The sequence below is a fragment of the Acanthochromis polyacanthus genome, chromosome 2, assembly GCF_021347895.1.
Source record: "Acanthochromis polyacanthus isolate Apoly-LR-REF ecotype Palm Island chromosome 2, KAUST_Apoly_ChrSc, whole genome shotgun sequence".
Classification (NCBI taxonomy): domain Eukaryota; kingdom Metazoa; phylum Chordata; class Actinopteri; family Pomacentridae; genus Acanthochromis; species Acanthochromis polyacanthus.
This window is the reverse complement of record NC_067114.1, coordinates 32,963,118-32,982,535: the sequence shown is the minus strand read 5'-3', so window position 1 is coordinate 32,982,535 and position 19,418 is coordinate 32,963,118. Positions and strand designations below refer to the sequence as shown.

General features: G+C 40.4%; 1 protein-coding gene across 3 annotated transcripts in view; it reads right to left on the bottom strand.

Moving 5' to 3' along the window:
- The window catches only part of ccdc102a (coiled-coil domain containing 102A), a 138,029-nt gene that overhangs the window by 118,371 nt on the left and 240 nt on the right, over positions 1 to 19,418 (bottom strand). The window lies entirely within an intron of this gene.

The window sequence follows — 19,418 nt, the reverse complement described above, 5'->3', positions numbered from 1 at the left end:
CTGTTTGGATTACATTTGGAACAATGTTGGACATGTCTAGAAGGAATGGAAGATATTACTCCACCCCTAGGGGGGGGCCCATCCCTTCGGGAAGGAATATCCCCCCACCCACCAACAGGGACTCAAAGGGAATAATGTTTTCCCTACTCACGGAAGACACTGCTCTTGTTCGTATTTCTGTTGGGACATTGTTCTGTCCCTTTTGTTTCTGTTCTGAAGATCTACATACATCTGCAATAATAACTGAAGGTAGTACAGTACACGGGGAGGTCTTAAGTTACTTTACATCATAGGACAAATGGTGAAAATAGTTACTCTTAATGTTAACGGGATTCTTAAACCGGCTAAGAGGAATAAAATTTTAACTAAATTACAGAGCGAAAAAATAGATATAGCTTTTCTACAAGAGACACATCTCACAGAAATAGAACATAACAAACTTAAAAGGAAAGGTTTTAAGCATGTGTTCTCATCCTCGAATAGATCAAAACCCAACAGAGGGGTGGCCATTTTGATTTCAGGGAACATTGTTTATGAACATCTAACACAAATAACAAGCAAGGAAGGTACTTTTATTTTGATAAAGGGCAAGATTGATGGTGTTTTAATAACTCTGTATAATGTATATGCACCACCAGGGTCAGGGTGGGAACTCTATCAACAAATATTTGACAAAATAATGATGGAATCAGAGGGAATAACAATTTGTGGAGGAGACTTTAATTTAACTTTAAACCCAAATATGGACTCCTCTGGTACAAGAACGCACAAACCCAATAATGCTGCTAAAAAAACACGCACTTTAATGGCAGAGTTAGATATAACTGATGGAGAGAAAATAATTTGTTAACTAAGGACTATACTTACTTCTCCTCCCCACATTCGACATACTCAAGAATCGACTATTTCCTGATGTTCAAGAAGGATAAACAGTGGGTGGAAAAATGTCAAACAGGATGTATGGATGTATCAGACCACTGCCCAGTTTATTTGTCAGTAAACATAGGAACTAGACGTAAAGAAACACTCTGGAAACTGAACTCCAGTATCTTAAATAAAGACACGGCAGAACATTTAACAAACGAAATAAAGGAATATCTAAAATTTAATGATAACGGAGAGGTGCCACCGACTGTGCTTTGGGACGCATGTAAGGTAGTATTGAGAGGCAAATTAATCACTATGACATCCTTGCTTAAGAAACGCAGGAAGGAAAAACTGGATAAACTTTATAGCGAACTAGAAATATTAGAACAGCGACATAAAAATTCATTAAACTCGAATATAAAAATAGATGAAAATTTTAAAAAATGAAATAGACGAGATATACGCACAGGAAATCCAGAAAAAAATAATGTACACTAAACAAAAATACTACAAGGGAGGCAGTAAGCATGCTCGACTCCTTGCCTTTAAAATGCGAAAACAACAAGCAGATAATACTGTTTACTCCATAAAAGACCCAGTGACTAAACAAACTTACCATGACATTGATAATATTAAAAATTGCTTTAAAATTTTTTATGAAAAATTATACGCCCAACCACAGGTAGATAACGACACAAAAATGCAAGATTTTCTGAAATCATTGAATCTACCAGCTCTTTCTGAAACTCAAAATAATACATTAACGTCAGCGATAACAGAAAAAGTCAAAAACGCCATAGCAAGACTGAAAAAAAATAAATCCCCAGGTCCTGATGGATACACAGCACAATGGTACAAAACTCTAAGAGATGTATTGATGCCTATTTTAGTGAAAACATTTAATTGGGTTTTGCAGACAAAAGAGACTCCAACTTCCTGGAGGAAAGCAACAATATTGGTTATTCCAAAACCAGGAAAGGATAAATCAGAATGCACTAATTACAGGCCAATTAGTGTACTAAACCTAGATGACAAGATGTTCACTTCTATCCTTGCTGAAAGATTTGACAAGATTCTACCACAGATCATACACTTGGATCAAACAGGGTTCATTCAAAGTAGACAAACCCAAGACAATATAAGACGTACACTACAGATTATTAGACACATTAACCAAAACAATCTCCAGGCTATGATAGTGAGCTTGGACGCAGAAAAAGCCTTCGATTCTGTAAGATGGACCTTCCTATTCAAGGTTATGGAAAAATTTGGCTTTAATGAGACAATAATACAAACAATAGAAACACTATACAAAAACCCAACAGCACGGCTGAAGATTAATGGAGAACTCTCAGAATCATTTATACTAGAACGATCAACAAGACAAGGATGTCCACTGAGCCCTCTTCTCTTTGCCATTTTTATAGAGCCCTTAGCTCAAGAAATAAGACAAGATGAAACAATTGAGGGGATAAAAATAGTAGATGACCAGAAACTGGCGTTATTTGCTGACGATGTACTAATATATCTGAGTAACCCAACACGATCCTTGCCAGCATTAATGACATGTTTAAATGAATACGGCTCTTTCTCAGGTTATAAATTAAATGTTCAAAAAGCACAGATCATTAGTTTTGATTACAATCCTCCTGCTGATCTCCGTCAGGAATATCAGCTAAACTGGGATGAAAATTCTATAAAATATCTAGGAATTCATATCCCTAAAGATCTGTCAAGATTAGCTGAAATCAATTATAAACCTCTGACTAAGGAAATCAAGGAAGATATTCATAGATGGAGCCTGATACCATATCTGAGCCTCAACTCACATGTCGAATCCATCAAGATGAACATCCTGCCAAGGGTTTTATACCTTTTTCAGTCATTGCCCTTATAAGCACCAGAAAAACAATTTCAAGAATGGGACAGATTAAGTTCTAGGTACATATGGGCTGGGAAGAAACCCAGGATACGCTACAAGATACTCCAGCTTTCAAAAGAAAAAGGAGGACTAGCTCTTCCTATTCTAAAAGATTATTACAAGGCAGCCCAATTTAGGCCTTTAATTTACTGGTGTACACCTAGTTACAAGGCTGTATGGAAAAATATTGAACAAACAATGGGAAAAGGTTTTCCAGTCAGTGTGTTGATTGGAGACCCATCACTACACAAACAACTTACTGATCAAGATAATCCATGGATCACTAATTCATTAAAGCTTTTGAGTGATGTATCAAAACAGTTCAATTTAAAAAAAGACGTTCGAAGTCTTGAAATCGTTTGCTTATGACCCACAATTTACACCTAATCAACACGACCATAGATTCGAGGAATGGACCTCCATCGGGCTTACAACATACTATTCGCTAATAAATAAAGGTACGGTTAGAAGTTTCCAAGATCTCAAGGACAATTTCGGTTTACGAAACCAGGACCTGTTCAGGTATATACAAATAAGAGACTATATCCGGAAAAAAATTCTAAAAAATTATGAACCTGAAAATGATATCCTACAGGTATTTGTAAAACCTTACAAAGATGAACCAAACAAGAAGATAATTTCAAAACTATACACAAGTCTTCAATCTCTTAACAAAGAAAATACATCTAATGTAAAATCAAGATGGGAAACTGAAGGCAACACCATAATTTCACAGGAGAATTGGACGGAATTTTTTAAACAACAATGGAAAACAACAAATTCTCCGCTCTGGAGAGAATATGCATGGAAAAATGTAATTCGCTATTTCTGTACTCCATATCAAAAGAGAACATATTCCAATCAGTTCGAATGTTGGAGAGGTTGTGGAAGCAAAGAGGCGAATCACTATCATATATTCTGGTGTTGCCCTGTTGTGACCCCATTTTGGTTACGTGTACATCAAACTCTAGAGACTGTGTTTTCAACAAAAATAACTTTTTGTTTCAGTTTGTTATACTTGGTGGAATTACAGGAACTAGATTGGAGGAACAAAGATAAATATTTACTGAGAATATTACTGGTGAACTGTAAGAAATCAATAACGAAGAAATGGATGAAGAGGGAGGCACCTAGTGTAGATGAATGGATTGATATAGTGTACAGCATTTTTGTAATGGAAAGAATCATGTTTAATTTAAGAACACAAAAAGAGGCATTTATTAATAATTGGCAAAAAGGGTGTGCTCTGATTTCAGGTAATTTCAGATTGTACTAACAGAATACTTATATCTTCTCAACTGGAGGTGATTACCAGTCCACTTATGTAAGTTTTTACTTTCTCCTCGATACATCTGTACTTATCTATAGGTCTTCAGGTTGATTGTTTGACTGTTAGTCTGTTTACATGTAAAATCATAAACCAATAAAAAGTAAATGACAAAAAAAAGAAAATGCATTGACACATATCTTATTGCATCTGTATACAAAGCCTAAAGCCTCAAATCACAAATCTATACATCTTGATTTTGCCCTGAATCTTTATTTTCTTAAAATTCTCATCATAAGTGGTGATTGATATCTCTGCTGCTGGACATGCAATTCCCTCTTGTTATGCTCTGCAGCTTTTGTATACTTGGAGTAGCAACCCACAAACCAGTTCTCAATCGGCTGCAAGTTCTGGCTGAGGTGAAACTCCAGCTAACAGTGGCTCTTGAGAGAGTAGGCCAGCACAATATTAGGAAAATCTGCCAGGTGTGACAGGTTGGGTTTGGCTGACAAGCAGTGACTGATCTTTCAAAATAAAATGTGTGCATATTGCATATATACACAATTGTACCTTTTCTCTGAAAAGCAAATTATGTGCCAAATTAAGACTGTCTACGATATAGCATCAGCAAATTTCCCAATTCTACACTCCAAAAATTTATACTGGTCATGGGAAAATAGCTGGACTGGACTGGACTGAGCTCGAGCTGGACTGAACAATAGCTGAACTGGGCTAGGACTGGACTGGACTGGACTGGGCTGGACCCAGGGGCAAGATTGGACTTGAGACTAAGGAGACCACTCCTAGGGGAGGACCAATTGGAGTGACCCCTGCAGGGGCGCCACTTGGTGTTGTGGTGGCGTGACTCCTTTTCGGGACTGGTGGGGAGGCGCCAGGCCTCTTCTGGGTTTGGGGGGAGGCGCTACACCTCGACAAGGACACGGAGGATGCAGGACACCTCAACAAGGACATGGAGGAGGCAGGATGCCTCAACAAGGACACGGAGGAGGCGTGACGCCTCAACAAGGCTGCAGAAGAGGTGGGACGCCTCAAGGCTGCAGAGGAGGCGTTTCGCCTCTTTGAAGCTGCAGAGGAGGCGTTTCACCTCTTTAAGGTTGCAGGAGAAGCTTGTAGCTTCTTTGAGACTGCAGGAGAGGCGTGAACCCTCTTTAAAGCTGCAGGAGAAGATTTTAGCTTCCTCAAGGCTGCCGGGGAAACTCTTAGCTTCCTCAAGGCTGCAGGGGAAGCCTTTAGCTTCCTCAATGCTGCAGGGGAAGCTTTAGGCTCCTTCAAAGCTGCAGGGGGAGCCTTAAGCTCCTTCAAGGCTGCAGGGGGAGCCTTAAGCTCCTTCAAAGCTGCTGGGGGAGCCTTAAGCTCCTTCAAAGCTGCAGGGGGAGCGTTGAGCTCCTCTAAGGCCGCGGGGCCCGTAAGGGCCGGAGACGCGGCGATGGCCCCACAAGGACAGGAGACGGGCGATGGCCCCCACAAGGACAGGAGACGGGCGATGGCCCCCACAAGGACAGGATGGCCCCCACAACAACAGGAGAAGGGGCGATGGCCCCCACAAGGACAGGAGGCGGGCCAATGGGCCCCTCAAGGACAGGAGGCGGGCCAATGAGCCCCTCAAGGACAGGAGGCGGGCCAATGGGCCCCACAGGAACCAAAGACGGGCCAATGAGCCCCACAAGGACAGGAGACGGGGCGACGGCTCCCTTTAAGGACTGGAGATGGGGTGACGGGCCCCGCAAGGACTGGGGATGGGGCGACGGGCCCCGCAAGGACTGAAGACAGGACGATGACCCCATACGGACAGAAGGCAGCGGTATGGTCCCCATACGGACAGGAGAGAGGGAGGTGGCACGGGGCCCCTCCTCACCTGGGAGTGAGGCGGCACAGGGCCTCTCCTCCGCCAGGAGTGGAACGGCACGGGGCCTCTCCTCGGCAGGGAGTGAGGCGGCACGGGGCCTCTCCTTGGCTGGGAGTGAGGTGGCACGGGGCCTCTCCTCAGGAGGGAGTGAGACAGCGTCGACCCGCTCGGACACAGTGGTGGCGTCGACCCGCTCGGAAAGTGAGGCAGCACAAGGCCCCTCTAACCCTGCAGGCGAGGTAGCACGAGGCCCCTCCAGCACTGCAGAGGAGGTGACACAGGGCTCCTCCAGGGCAGGAGTAGGGGAGCCATGGCGTCTTCTGCAGTCGAGTCTATGGCGACTGGATTTTCTGGCGGGCGAATCTATGGTCAACGGGGAAATAGGGCCCGGTTGGCTGCCAAGGGAGCCACCGGAGAAGGGAGCGGCGAGCCTTTCTATGGTTGCACCAGCAGCCTCGACCCCCTTGAGGTATGCCATGATTGTTTCTTGGGCCCTAGGATCTCGAGAGAGATCCTGAGACCTGTCACAGCCAATTCAGGCAGCCCAGAGGAGCCTCAGGCCTGTAGAGGCAGCATGGTAAGCCTCAATGGCAGCAGAGGCCGCCTCAGTCCCCATCACACCACGACACTCAGCCCATCTCTCTATAACTGCCGAGGCGGCCGCAAGTGTCTCTGTGGTTGAGGGAATTTTAGAAAAAAAAATAGAGTCTGCTGGATTCTGATTTGGCTGGATCATTCTGTCATGAACCGGTGAGCGAACCCAAGCAGCAGGCACAGACAGGCGGTTGAATTATTAATGATTTAATAAAAAAAAAAAAATATATATATATATATATATATATATATATATATATATATATATATATACCGGGCTTTGCAAAAGTTCTGTTACACGGTTTCATGATCTTTAGAGATGTTTACATGTCGGAGTGAAAAATTCCATTAAACAAACTGAAAGTTCTACCTTATAGGCAGTTGTCATTAACACAGATTTGTTCTCCGGTGAAGTTGTATCAAGATGGAAGTCAAAAGAGTTGAGATATCTGCTCTCCTTCATGCTGGTCACAACAAGTCTGACAGAGCCAAGCAGCTGAACATCAGCCGGATGACCGTCCACAGAGTCGCGGAGAGGCTCAAGAATGGTGAAGATCTTTCAGATGATCTTTCAAGAATGGTGAAGACCTGAAAGATCTTCACCATTCTTTAGCCTCTCCGCGACTCTGTGGACGGTCATCCGGCTGATGTTCAGCATGAAAGAGAGCAGATATCTCAACTCTTTTGACTTCCATCTTGATACAACTTCACCGGAGAAAAAAATTGTATTAAGGACACCTGCCTATAAGGTAGAACTTTCAGTTTATTTAATGGAATTATTCACTCCGACTTGTAAACATCTCTAAAGATCATGAAACCGAGTGTAGCAGAACTTTTGCAAAGCCCGGTATATATATATATATATATATATATATATATATATATATATATATAAATAAAACAGAAAACTCTTAATCAAGGAAGCAGGGGGGAACTAACAGAGTGAAGAAACTAAACTGAACTGAACAAAGGGCGGACCCAAAGGCCGAGGTAAAGCTAAACATGAAACTAAACTAACCAGGGAGGAAACTCACAAAAAGTCCGGAGAACGGGAGACGAGGTCGGAGGGGGGCAGAGCAGAGGGAGCCGGAGATGGGGGATGTAGCGATGGCCGAGGAGCAGACAGTCTGAGAGCAGACGGAGGTGGGGAAACAGAGCCGGCAGGATAATCCAACTGAGTGAAGCGGAGTCCAGGTAGGGGCGAGCATGTGGTGAGAAGCATGAGGCATGAGGCAGGGCGTGAAACAATTATCCAGTGGTGTGCTGTTGGCAGAGCTGGGCTTTTATCAGGGGCTGTGCTTCATTAGATTGATGAGCCAGAGCACAGGAGCAGGAGGTGGCGTGACAGCTACATATATAGACAAACACATTCACATTCACACCTACGGGCAATTTAGAGTCATCAATTAACCTCAGCATATTTTTGGACTGTGGGAGGAAGCCGGAGTGCCCGGAGACATTTGAAAAGTCTATAGTTAAATTTCAATGACAGAAACAAACCAAAAGCATTCCTATATATGTATAACTTAAACTCCGCTGCAAAGCCATAATTACTAATCTCTCAGCTAAACACACACACACTTCCGCCAAGGATAAAGCACTGACTACAATCACAAATCTGCTCTCAATGCTGCTTCTATTTAGCCTAGCCGCGCTAGACCCAGCTCTTAAGACACAAGGGTCTAGGAATGCTCGACAGGGAGGAAGGCGGGCTAAAAGGTTGTCTTTCGAATCACTCTGCAGCAATTGGGTAGGTATACAACCAATCAGCGCAACGAATAGGCTGACGTAGTTCCTAGAGTGCCGGATTGTGGCTAAGTCCCATTAGCTTCCCAACCAGCGGAGCCAACTGGTATATTAAGGATTTGCCATATCCCGTCGGCATAAGTCCAAATACGTTTTTCTTCTCAATGAAACACTTCAGTGCCATCCTTTGTTTAACTTTCAAGTTGAATTTTAGCTTCAAATCTTTAAGGGCTGTGGCCAAAGCCGAGTCGAAAGATAACTGTTTATTGTGTGCTGGTTGTTTCTGTCAGAATCGTCGCGCCTCTGTCGTCACTTAGTTACGCCCGCCTTCTGACTCTACACTTCATGGTGATTTGTCCAGCCAGTTTTAGGAGCATCCAACCTCGAGCCTTATGGAGGGTAACTAGACCCACCCTGGCAGAGAATTAAATTCGTTGCTGTGGGTTGTCTAGCGTGGCTAGGCTAGCTTCTATTTGGAGTTTTAACCCTTTGTGCAGCTTATCAGACCTCATATGCATTTACACTGAATAACTGACATTATGCTGTTGACTGGGTGCTAGAGTAACTCATTAGTTATCACTGTTGTGCCACTGAGAGAATTCTGGGTGTTTAAGAAAAGCTCTGCTCTAGCTGTATGACCTTTGGATGTTTTCTCCACCCACAATTAGCATTTTACAGCAACAGTCTTTATGTCAGTGGCTGCCAACTGACCTCTCACATTTTGGTGCACAAATACAAAGCAATACAGCAAAATATCATCATGCAACAGACAAACTAACCTTCTTCCAGTGCTGACTTCATCAGCAAAAACTATGAAGAAAATGACACTTATCCAGGCTGCTCTGCTTTTCAGAGGAAACATGAGATTGTTTTCTCCTGACTAAATCCTTGCTTGTGTTGTATCTACTCTTACATGTACGTTACTGTGGATAAAAGTGTCTGCTAAATGAAATTGCATAATTGTAAAACTAAATTAAAAGTTATATTTGAAGATCAGAGCTATGATGAAATGCTTGAAAATTGGCATGGACAAATAAAAACTAAAGGATAATATCATAACAGATTATTTAACTAATTACGAAATTTAATGCAAAGTCTTCAGTGACATGCAGTATTTGTGGAAAAAGCAATGCAGCTCCTGATTAGAAAGGAACAGTTTCATTTACAACCTAAAACATCTGTTGCTAAGAAGTAGATTTATCTGTTTAACCTATTGTACTACTGTTTATGAGAAGTTCCTTACATTAAGTAACATTATGTGTCAGTGAGTAATGTTAACGGATGTCGGTGGAAGAAATAGATTCATGAACTAAGCTATTCTACAAACTACAAGGGCACTCAGAGAGCAGACTTTTGAGAATGCCACTGCCCTATATTGCACTTTTAAAGAAAGTTATCTGAACGTGCACCAAAATTGAGTGTGTTCTTTCTTTGTCCAAACTTAACCTCTCACCAAGCAAGTTCCAGGATTAATCTGTGCTTTCTTGCTCTATCTTCTCCAAAATTTGACACACACTGCAGTTTCCACAGTCCTGCCTTCTCCCAGTTACTCACAGTACCATCTTCTTTACATCACTCTTGTCATTTGCTCCAGTTGAACTATCATTTACTTGATTTTTTTTATTCATTTCTTACATGAAAATACACAAGACTGCAATGCTTTGTTTTCTACTTGCACTTTGCCTTTATATTGTGTAACTGTTTGCTTTGGCCAGTATATACACCAGGTATTACTGATCAAAAGTTATCAAAATATTCTACAAAAGTCTGATGGCATGGCCATGGTGGCCTCTAGAATTTTGGTGCTTCACCGTGAAGCATCAACCGCTGTGTAACTATCCTCTGCATGCTCCAATCTGCTTCTGAGTTTGCATGTTTGATCACAACCCTGCACTGATCACATCCATATACCAAAATACATTCACAGCATGTGCCATAGCGCCCTTACAGCATTTTAATAAATAATCCCCACAGTAAGTTTAATCTACATGTACGAAATTTGGTATGCATCTGTAGCACATCAGGGCAAACAAAAAAGTCTCTTGGACCTATACTCTAAACCCAACAGGAAGTCCGCCATTTTGAATTAAATGTTAAGATTTTTGGTGTTTTTGGACATTTTCCATGGTTAATTCCTCACACGCAGAAACTCCAACATACCTAAAATCTGGACAGTATATACAACTGTACAGTATATACATTTGACAGTATATACATTTAAGGTTGCAAATTTGTGAAAATAGCACACATAAGTATAAGGGCGTGACCATAGTCTCCGACTGAACTTTGATGCTTCACCATGAAAGAGGAAGTGTTGTGTAAATTCTCTCTGCAATCTTTAATCTGCCTCAAACTTTACATTATTAATCAGGGTGAAGGCAGGGTTCACCCTGGACAGGTCACCAGTCTATCACAGGGCTACATATACAGAGACAAACAATCACTCTCACATTATTTAGAATCACCTATTAATCTTAGCATGTTTTTGGACTGTGGGAGGAAGCCAGAGAACTCGTTGAGAATCCACGTAGGCAAAGGGAGAACATGTAAACTCTTCACAGAAAGATCCGAGGTCCTGGCTAGGACCAAGTGAAAAAATTACATAAAGGCCAAAGCAAATGACCTGAGAGTTATAAAAAAAAAAAAAAACTAAACAAAACTGGGGTCTAAAGGAAATGCTGTGAGGAAAGTAAACAGTGTGAGGGGATTGGAATCTGTTCAAGCAGCCAGAAAGAATGAAGGTACACTGTCAGTCTGCTATGTAAGCTGTCAGGTACATACCAACAGCTTCTAATGGCAACAGAAAACATGCGACAGGATTCCACAGTGCTACAGTCCAGAGGAGCAAGATGTGTAGATGTGCAAGGGAAAGACATTTCCTTAGTCGGCAGACTTTAAGACATGCACTCAGCTATGTTCATCTGAAAACAAATAAATGCATCGGCTGCATGTTTAAATGTGCACCCTTACTTGTGCCTGCAGTCTTACTAAGTTGGACCTAGTAACATTTCTGTATCACTTTCAACACAGCACAAAAGTGTGTGAACTGAACCATCACATTAATGGATAGACATGTAGCAGTACTACAGTGGGGAAGGATTTTTTTTCATATTTCAGCAATAATTCTTGTTGGAAAATCTCACGCCAGCTAATCAATCAATCAATCAATCAAGCAATCAGACTTTGTTTACATAGCACTTTTCATACAAACAAAAATGCAACACAAAGTGTTGTACAGAAAACAGAAATGAAAATGCCAAAACAGTACAAACAACTCCCACCCCTATTCCATTTCCACCCTATCTCCACAGTCAATGTATCAATAAAGGACTCCAAAGCACAGGGATTGAGCAACTGTGGAATTGCTATCCTATATAACACATGCAATGAGGAAACACCAGATGAGTTAACTTAAATCGAATAAGATAAAACAGATAGATAAATAACTAAAATAAAATTAATTAAATAGCTATTATCAAAATAGAGACAGAAATAGAAGTAAAATAAAAAAAGGAATTAACTACATTTTTTTAAAAAATCTATAAACTGAATAAGAAGTGATAAAAACAAAGTAATAAACTGTACATTGCATAGATAAAAATATGTAAATAGGTGAATAAATAGAGAAGTCAATTAATAAAATGAATTCTAAGAAAAGTAACAAACAGATCAAATCTATCAAATCAATGAAAAGCCAGACTAAAAAGGCAGGTCTTGAATTTATTTTGAAAATATCAACACTCTGCTGCCCTAAGGTCTCTGAAAGGCTGTTCTGTTTCTGTCTTAACCTTAGATTTAATTGAAAAGCCAGTACCAGAAGACCTGAGGGTTCTAGAGGGTTCATAAAATAAAAGCAATTTCGATAAATATGAAGGACCAAGACCTGCAAGAAAACTGAAGATAAATTCATAAAAGGATTTTAAAGTTGATTCTAAAAGAGACAAGTACCCAGTGCAGAGACTTTTAACTCGATGTAATGGTTTGTGTGACACAATCACAACGCACCTTTTTCTCTGCGTTCTACTTCTCTGTGTTTTTAATCTATTAGGTAGCAAAATTAAATGTTCATAATAATAAAACCTATTGTGATGAACACAGACTAACAGTTTAAAGGTTATTTACACTCACGAAAAATGGATACAATGCAAGTTGTTTTCCCCCACAAGATGTTAAAAGGAGCTGAAGTTTGTTTCTTCCAGCTGTTTGGAACCATTACCTTTGTTTAATACCTGCAGCATCAGACAGCAGCAGAATCCATATGAGCATCTCCAAAAGAAAGAGAGTGTCACACATTTACGCACTAAACAATAGTGGTGATAACTAATTAAATTCTTAGAATTAGAAATGACAGCAGAGAAAGCATGGCTCAGGATCTGATGACAGGTCTCACTGTGTAGAACTACATGTCTTCACATCAGACATGCAAATTGTCACACACAGAATGGCAGTTTAGTTTCCAGCAGTTTAGGGTGATTTCAAATATCACAAGCATACCACAGACCTCTCTGGCACTGGGGTGGGTACATCTGAATGCATAGCTCAAAAATGTTCATCATGTCTTCTTGTTAATACATTAGTTAAAAGTTCTTTTGTTCAGACAGAAGGTTTATCTCTTCACCTTATGTCCGAACAAAAGAACTCAAAACTAACATCTGAATGCAGCCGTGAGGAACATTAGCAGAAAAGTGACCTATATTTGAAAGGGGCTTCAATGAAAGAATGCCGTGACTTCAACAGATGGATGAAGCTAGCGATGTTCCATGTCTGAAAGGGGTTTTAGAAGAAATAGTTTGAGCTGACAGAAAGATGTACTACAGCAGATAAAGACTGAGGCAGCAGAAAGACTTCGCTGCTCTGATTTGACCTGTTGTCCAGTGGGTGGAGCAACAAATGAGAGGATGTTGATATTCCACACAGGAAGACGGACAAACAAAAGGTATGCTGGACAGACACAGCCCACATATTGTAAAACAAAAAAAAACAAAACTAATTTCACATGGGGGCACAGCAGTAGTTATACAGCAAAACTGATACTTTTATACATGGTACAAAAGCCTCTCATTCAGCAAGGAAATTCTGTCACACAGTTGGGGCTACTCTGACTCCAATCCTTCAGTACTGATAAAATCATGAGATTTTATTACTAGATTTTCTATAACACACTTTAAATATATGACACATCTTAAGAAAACAGTAAAAAAAGTCACAAATGTAAGAAGAAATTGATAAGATTACAGTGCAGCATTATACAGGTAATCTATGAAAGTAAATGCTAAAATGGTTAGTGATTTGTCAACATACAAAATATTAACAGAAAAGTGTGATTATTTGGTAATCAAAGAATGACTGCCTGAATCAAACTTTGTGCCACTTGTGTCTTTTTACAGTAGACAGTGAGACTTGTCATAGCCATGAGCAAGTAACAGTAACCTTGATATTAACACTAGAACCAGGTTGATATTGATATTGATTTTTGATGCTGACACTGCCTATGCTGTTTCTTCTGCCAGTTATGGAAATTAGAAAATTCTGCAATCGATGAATAACAACACATATTTTGTATTGGTGATTTTGTGGTATCAAATATATTTCAAGACAGTTCTCTGAGATATAGACCTACATAAAGCATATTGGTCACTGCATGCCATCAGAAGAGCTTCGATGCTCCTTGGAGGTGATGCTCCAAGTCTCCAGAACTGAAGAAACACCACTCCTCCAGAAGATATTTGGTCATTACTTCGTCAAAGAAAGCAGCAGAGTTATGTGATGGTCAGCATTGGTTTGTCTGTCTGTCCGTCTGTCCGCTAGCAACATTACTCAAAAACGGACAAACGGATTTGGATGAAATTTTCAGGGAACAGCAGACATGATACAGGGACCAAGTCATTTGTTAAATATTTCTGTACCATAGTGAGATAGGCGTAACTGTAACTATGACAACAAGTGAACACTACGTCAGCTGCCTTCTAACAATCACATGATTGTGATCCTACTACAAATCCACAACTGTGGACCATGAACTGTTTGAAGATTTCCTCCATCGGAAACCATACAATTGAGCAGCCTTGCCGTGTAGTACTGTGCTCTCTGAGTGCTTTTCTTGTTTTTGTTGCTGGTGTTGGGGATGCTGCCCAACATCGGTGTTCATTTGGGTTGAGATCTGGTGACTATGAAGGCCATAGAGTATGATTCACATCATTTTCATTCTCATGAAACCATTCAGTAAGTTCTTGTGCACTACGGACAGGGGCACTATCCTCCTAGAAGAGCACTGCTACAAGGATAGAAATGTTTGACGTAGAATAAAGGCTATTATTATTGTCACTACAAACAATTTTGCATTCATTTTCAATAAGCCTACACTGTAAGGTGACAAGAGAACCCAAACAATGGCAGCAAAATGCCACAGCAAACAGAGCTACAAGATCCCGTCACTGTAGTCACACCTGTACAGTACTTCTAGTGTAGCCACACATGCACTCACCCATTTGAATATGAGAAGAGAAGATTAATATGACCATCTCACTATTTTCTACATCTCTATAAACCAGTGCCTGTGATTTCAACATAACTGAACTGTCAAATGTGTATGTTGAAACGCACAGCAGCTCTACTAAAGTATCTCTGTGTATGTAACTGTTGATGAACTACTCTCGCTGACAATCAAGTCTCTCTCTCTCTCTCTCTCTCTCTCTCTCTCTCTCTCTCTCTTCGTGGGCGACGTTTTTAGTAGCAAATGGTGACCTGGCGACTGTCGAAATCGAGCGCTCGATCACGCTGAACTGCCTATCATGTTTTCTTCATGGAGGCAACCACTTTGTATGATGTCATCAACCTGCCATGATTCCCGGCGCTCGCGGCAACCTAGCGACCGTCTAAATCGAGCGCTGCATGTAGGCCATACAAACTATTGAGTACCATTTTGAGTTGCTGCCAAGGAATTTCAGCAAGATGGACCAGCCTGTCACATCAGTTTTTCAGTTTCAGTTTTGGGGTGTCTTGAATTTAGCCCTCTGTGGGTTGATCATTTTCTTTTCCATCAAACAATGTGGCATCTTTTCATTCCTCACACATTATCCAGTCCCTATCAATGTAAATATCAGCTTGTTTTTTCCCCGCGTTGAAATATGATGTGTTTTCAAAGTGTTCCTTTTAATTTTTTGAGCACTGCATGTCTCACCAATTTGGCACCCATTACAATATTTCTTGCAACATGTGCAGGAAAAAAGTTAACATAAAAAGTCTGTCCAGTTGACCATCTCATACAAACGCAGTCACTGAGAGATCTTGTGTCTGTACTAGGAGCACATGGCCCTTGTCCTCCCTCTTCTCTTCAGAAACTTTTCCATGACAACCACACACAGAAGTCATCCTTCAGTTTGCAGCCTGGTACTTGTCAGTAGGTGTGCATGTATTTACAAGTGAGAAGAATGGATACTGTTCTCAATACTCATGGCAAAGAAAGCATACGGAACTAACTTGAAAGGAGGGAAGAGAGTGTGGCAGAACTGAAGAGAGAGCAGAGTCCAGACAAGTAGTGCTATCGCACCAGCATGGCTGCAAGTCAAATGGTTCTGTCTGTTGTTAAACCTCAGTACACTTTGATGTCATGCAGTGAAAGGAAGGAAGGGATATCCCATGATGTGCAACACATTAAAATCGAATATTCCATTTTAGACAGCCTTAAAGTCAATTTTTGAGCCACCTGTTGCCAGTAAAATTTCCATTTGTTTCAATCCTCTGGATACTGAACTTATTTTTATTTTTTAATCCTTTATGGGGTCAGACACTGTTAGCCTGTGGAGCAAAGCAACCAGCAATTGAAAGTAGCAACAGTTCAGCTGACAACAAAAACACAGCAACCATCGTAATCTATGCTATCTAACCAGGCTGGAGACCACCCAGAATATTTCACCATATAAATTAGAAACAAGTCCTCCTGGTGCTGGATTGCAGCACACAAACATCACAAATCTATTCAGACAGAATTCTTTGGATGGAATTTCTGTGAAGCGAGATGCTAATTATTGTATTTATTTAGATGTTTAACAAGAAAAGCACAGGATGTCCTGTAGCAGTTTAGCATTTTTCCAGACATTTTCTGGCTAACAGTTCAAAATCCAAAGATATTCAAAAAATTACACACACACAAAGCGGCAAAAGCTCACCAAAAAAATCCAGAATAATTTTCTGCTTATTGATCATTCGATGTATCTGCTAATTATTTGAGCACACTGTCATGAGCTTTCTGAACACTACTTAAGCTGTGTTTTTAAAAAAAATATTGTCTTCATACTTTGGAGAATGGTGTAGTACAGGGGTCGGCAACCTTTAACAGTCAAAGAGCCATTTTGACCCGTTTCTCACAGAAAACACCGGGAAATCAATAATTTGCGAATGTCTATTTAACTTGTAAAATCTATTTATCTATTTATCTTAAGCTAATAACTTTTCTCCGGTAAGTCGCTGCCCTATTTTCCAAGACGACACTCCTCTGACTCTCTGACCTGCTGCCTGGATGCTGGACGTGACATCGAGCCGTGCTCTCCCGAGTAACGTCGTATTACCCTGACATATCAAAGAGTAGATACTGAGCAAGACAATTATCCGTAGTTTACCTAAGTACTCACGAGTACCCGACACAGTGCTGTGAAGGCAGAGACGTGCGGCGGTAGTGTATTTGCGACAATAAAAAAAAAAGAAATTTGAAGGAGCGACAGCTAGGATGTAGGAATGGTGGCCCGCCGCTGCTGAATGAATGTAGAGCAAACACTGGGATCCGAAGATCAGCAGGACTCCAAATGAATACCCGCAGGCCGGTGAGTGTCGGAGATTGATGGGTGGGACGCATATTTTGACAGACAAAAAAATTAAGACGTTTTATTTTGATGTTACAAGATCACCATAATCTTCAAATTTAGAATTACATTTTAAAAATTAACAATCTAAAATAAAAGAAATTTTAATTAAATAGCCTGCTGATTATTTATTTTCCAAAGTTACAGGGAGCCGCAACAGAGGGCTGAAAGAGCCGCATGCAGCTCCGGAGCCGCAGGTTGCCGACCCCTGGTATAGTATTTTAATACATCAACAACAGTCTTTATGATAATCCTTTCTCATCCCTAATCAAATCAAATGTTTAGCTTTTCAACTAACTTATGTTTTAACCACAAAGACCTGTAATCCACTTTTGGCCCCTGAAAAGCCACGAACGCAATAGTGTTGACTGGTAGCAATAAATGTTAAATTAAATGTATGCGGCAGTGAAAGAACAGCTATGGTCTACTTAATTTACACCTTTTTCTACACAAGAAACCTGCACCAAATACTGAAGAGCCTCAGAATGTACTGACTTTATAAATGCTTTAATATTGGAGTCATTACGTGATGATAAGCTTTCCGGTCTGGTCTCAGTTTGAAAGATACATTCCTGTTCAATTTGTACAATACAAATTATTATATATGAACGCAAGTACTGTGTGTAATATTAATTAGTGCAGTTACCGTATTGGCCCGACTATAAGACAATATTTTATTCTAGAAATCGTATTCTCAAAAATGGGGTCGAATTATAATCGAGGCCTAGATTGTCGTTACACATCCGCCCCGCTAGATAGAGCTGGTGTTCTGCCGAAAAAAAGCACCCCTGCCGAAGAATAAACCCCTGCCGTAGAATGCACCCACCGATAATTTACCCTAATCCTAACACACACATTACTTTTAAGCAGCATCACAATGAACGCATGCGAGCAGGATCTGGTGTAAAATGGAGGAACAACGCGACTGTCTTGAACAAAGGGGCTCGAAAGCTGGACAAGTAAGCAAACAACAGAGGCGAAGTTATGATTCCAACTTTAAATTGATGGTAATCGATGCGGCAGAGTCAGCAAACAACTACCAAGCGGCCAAGACATATGGTGTGACAGAGTGCCACGTTCGACAATGGCGAGCACAAAAAGAAGTACAGTTCTTATTAAATACCGTAGTACTGCCGTATTACTTGATCTTAAATACCGGTAACATGGAATGTTATCTCTGTGTGAGTTTTCTACAATAAATGTACAATAAAAAGTTGTTTTATGAGTAACCTTATTGTCTTCAACATATTTTTATTTTCCCAAAACAATATTTGAAAAATAGGGGTCGTTTTATAATCAGAGTCGTCTTATAGTCGGGCCAATACGGTAATATAAATTACCAACAATCAATATTTTTTTTCAGAAATACAACTACAACAATTCAACAAAATATGTCTTACCCAGAAACCATCTGTGTAATTATAAAAAAGGACCACTATGAACAAAAGCAAAAGAAAACATTTGCATGCAAAAATATATTTCATTTTGTTTAATTTTTAAAATATTTGGTAATGGGTTAAAAATTGCAGTGAATGTTCTTACATTATTTTCTTTGCTTTTCAAATATCTCTTGTGACTAAACTTTAAGAAAGTGCAAATTCACTGTGCAAATCTCCAGTGTGGCTCCACGACACTTTATATAAAACTGACCCCAGACCACCAAAAATCATTAGATGTCTGAATATTAATGTTGAACATTAAAGATAGTTTACTCAGTGGATAACAAAATGTAAATTTATTCCCAGGCTACAACTTAAACTACTGTTTAGAAACTATATAATGTCCTCTGGCTTTTTCAATGCAGCTGTGGGGAAGGCTTATAATTACAGTTGTTACAGACATATTATTTGTTTACATATTTAATATATATTTATTATTAGAGGTAATTTCTGCAACAATGAGGTCAGGGTCAGGCTACACTGTACTTCCAGATAGGATGTGCTCAGACTGTCTCCTGTGTTGCTTAAAGCAGCTGTTCCTGTGTTTGTCATATTTCTGGTCCCCCTCTTTTTGCTGCTGTCTGCTACTGATCCTGCTGTCAGTGCAGGTAGTTAGAAGTTAACAGCAAAGAAAAGAGCTGCCATGGAAACTTAGCAGCGGCTTTAACAAGTGCTTTTTTCTGATGGTAACAATGTAATTGACTAACCCGGAGATGCCACGGATCAAACAACATACCCCCTCACAACACACTACATGTGCATATTTGAAAATAAAATCCCGACAAACGGTATGCATGGAAGGAAAATAAGAAGAAGAGCATGATTTGGTGTCATTTGACACCTCTGTGTTAGAAAGCAA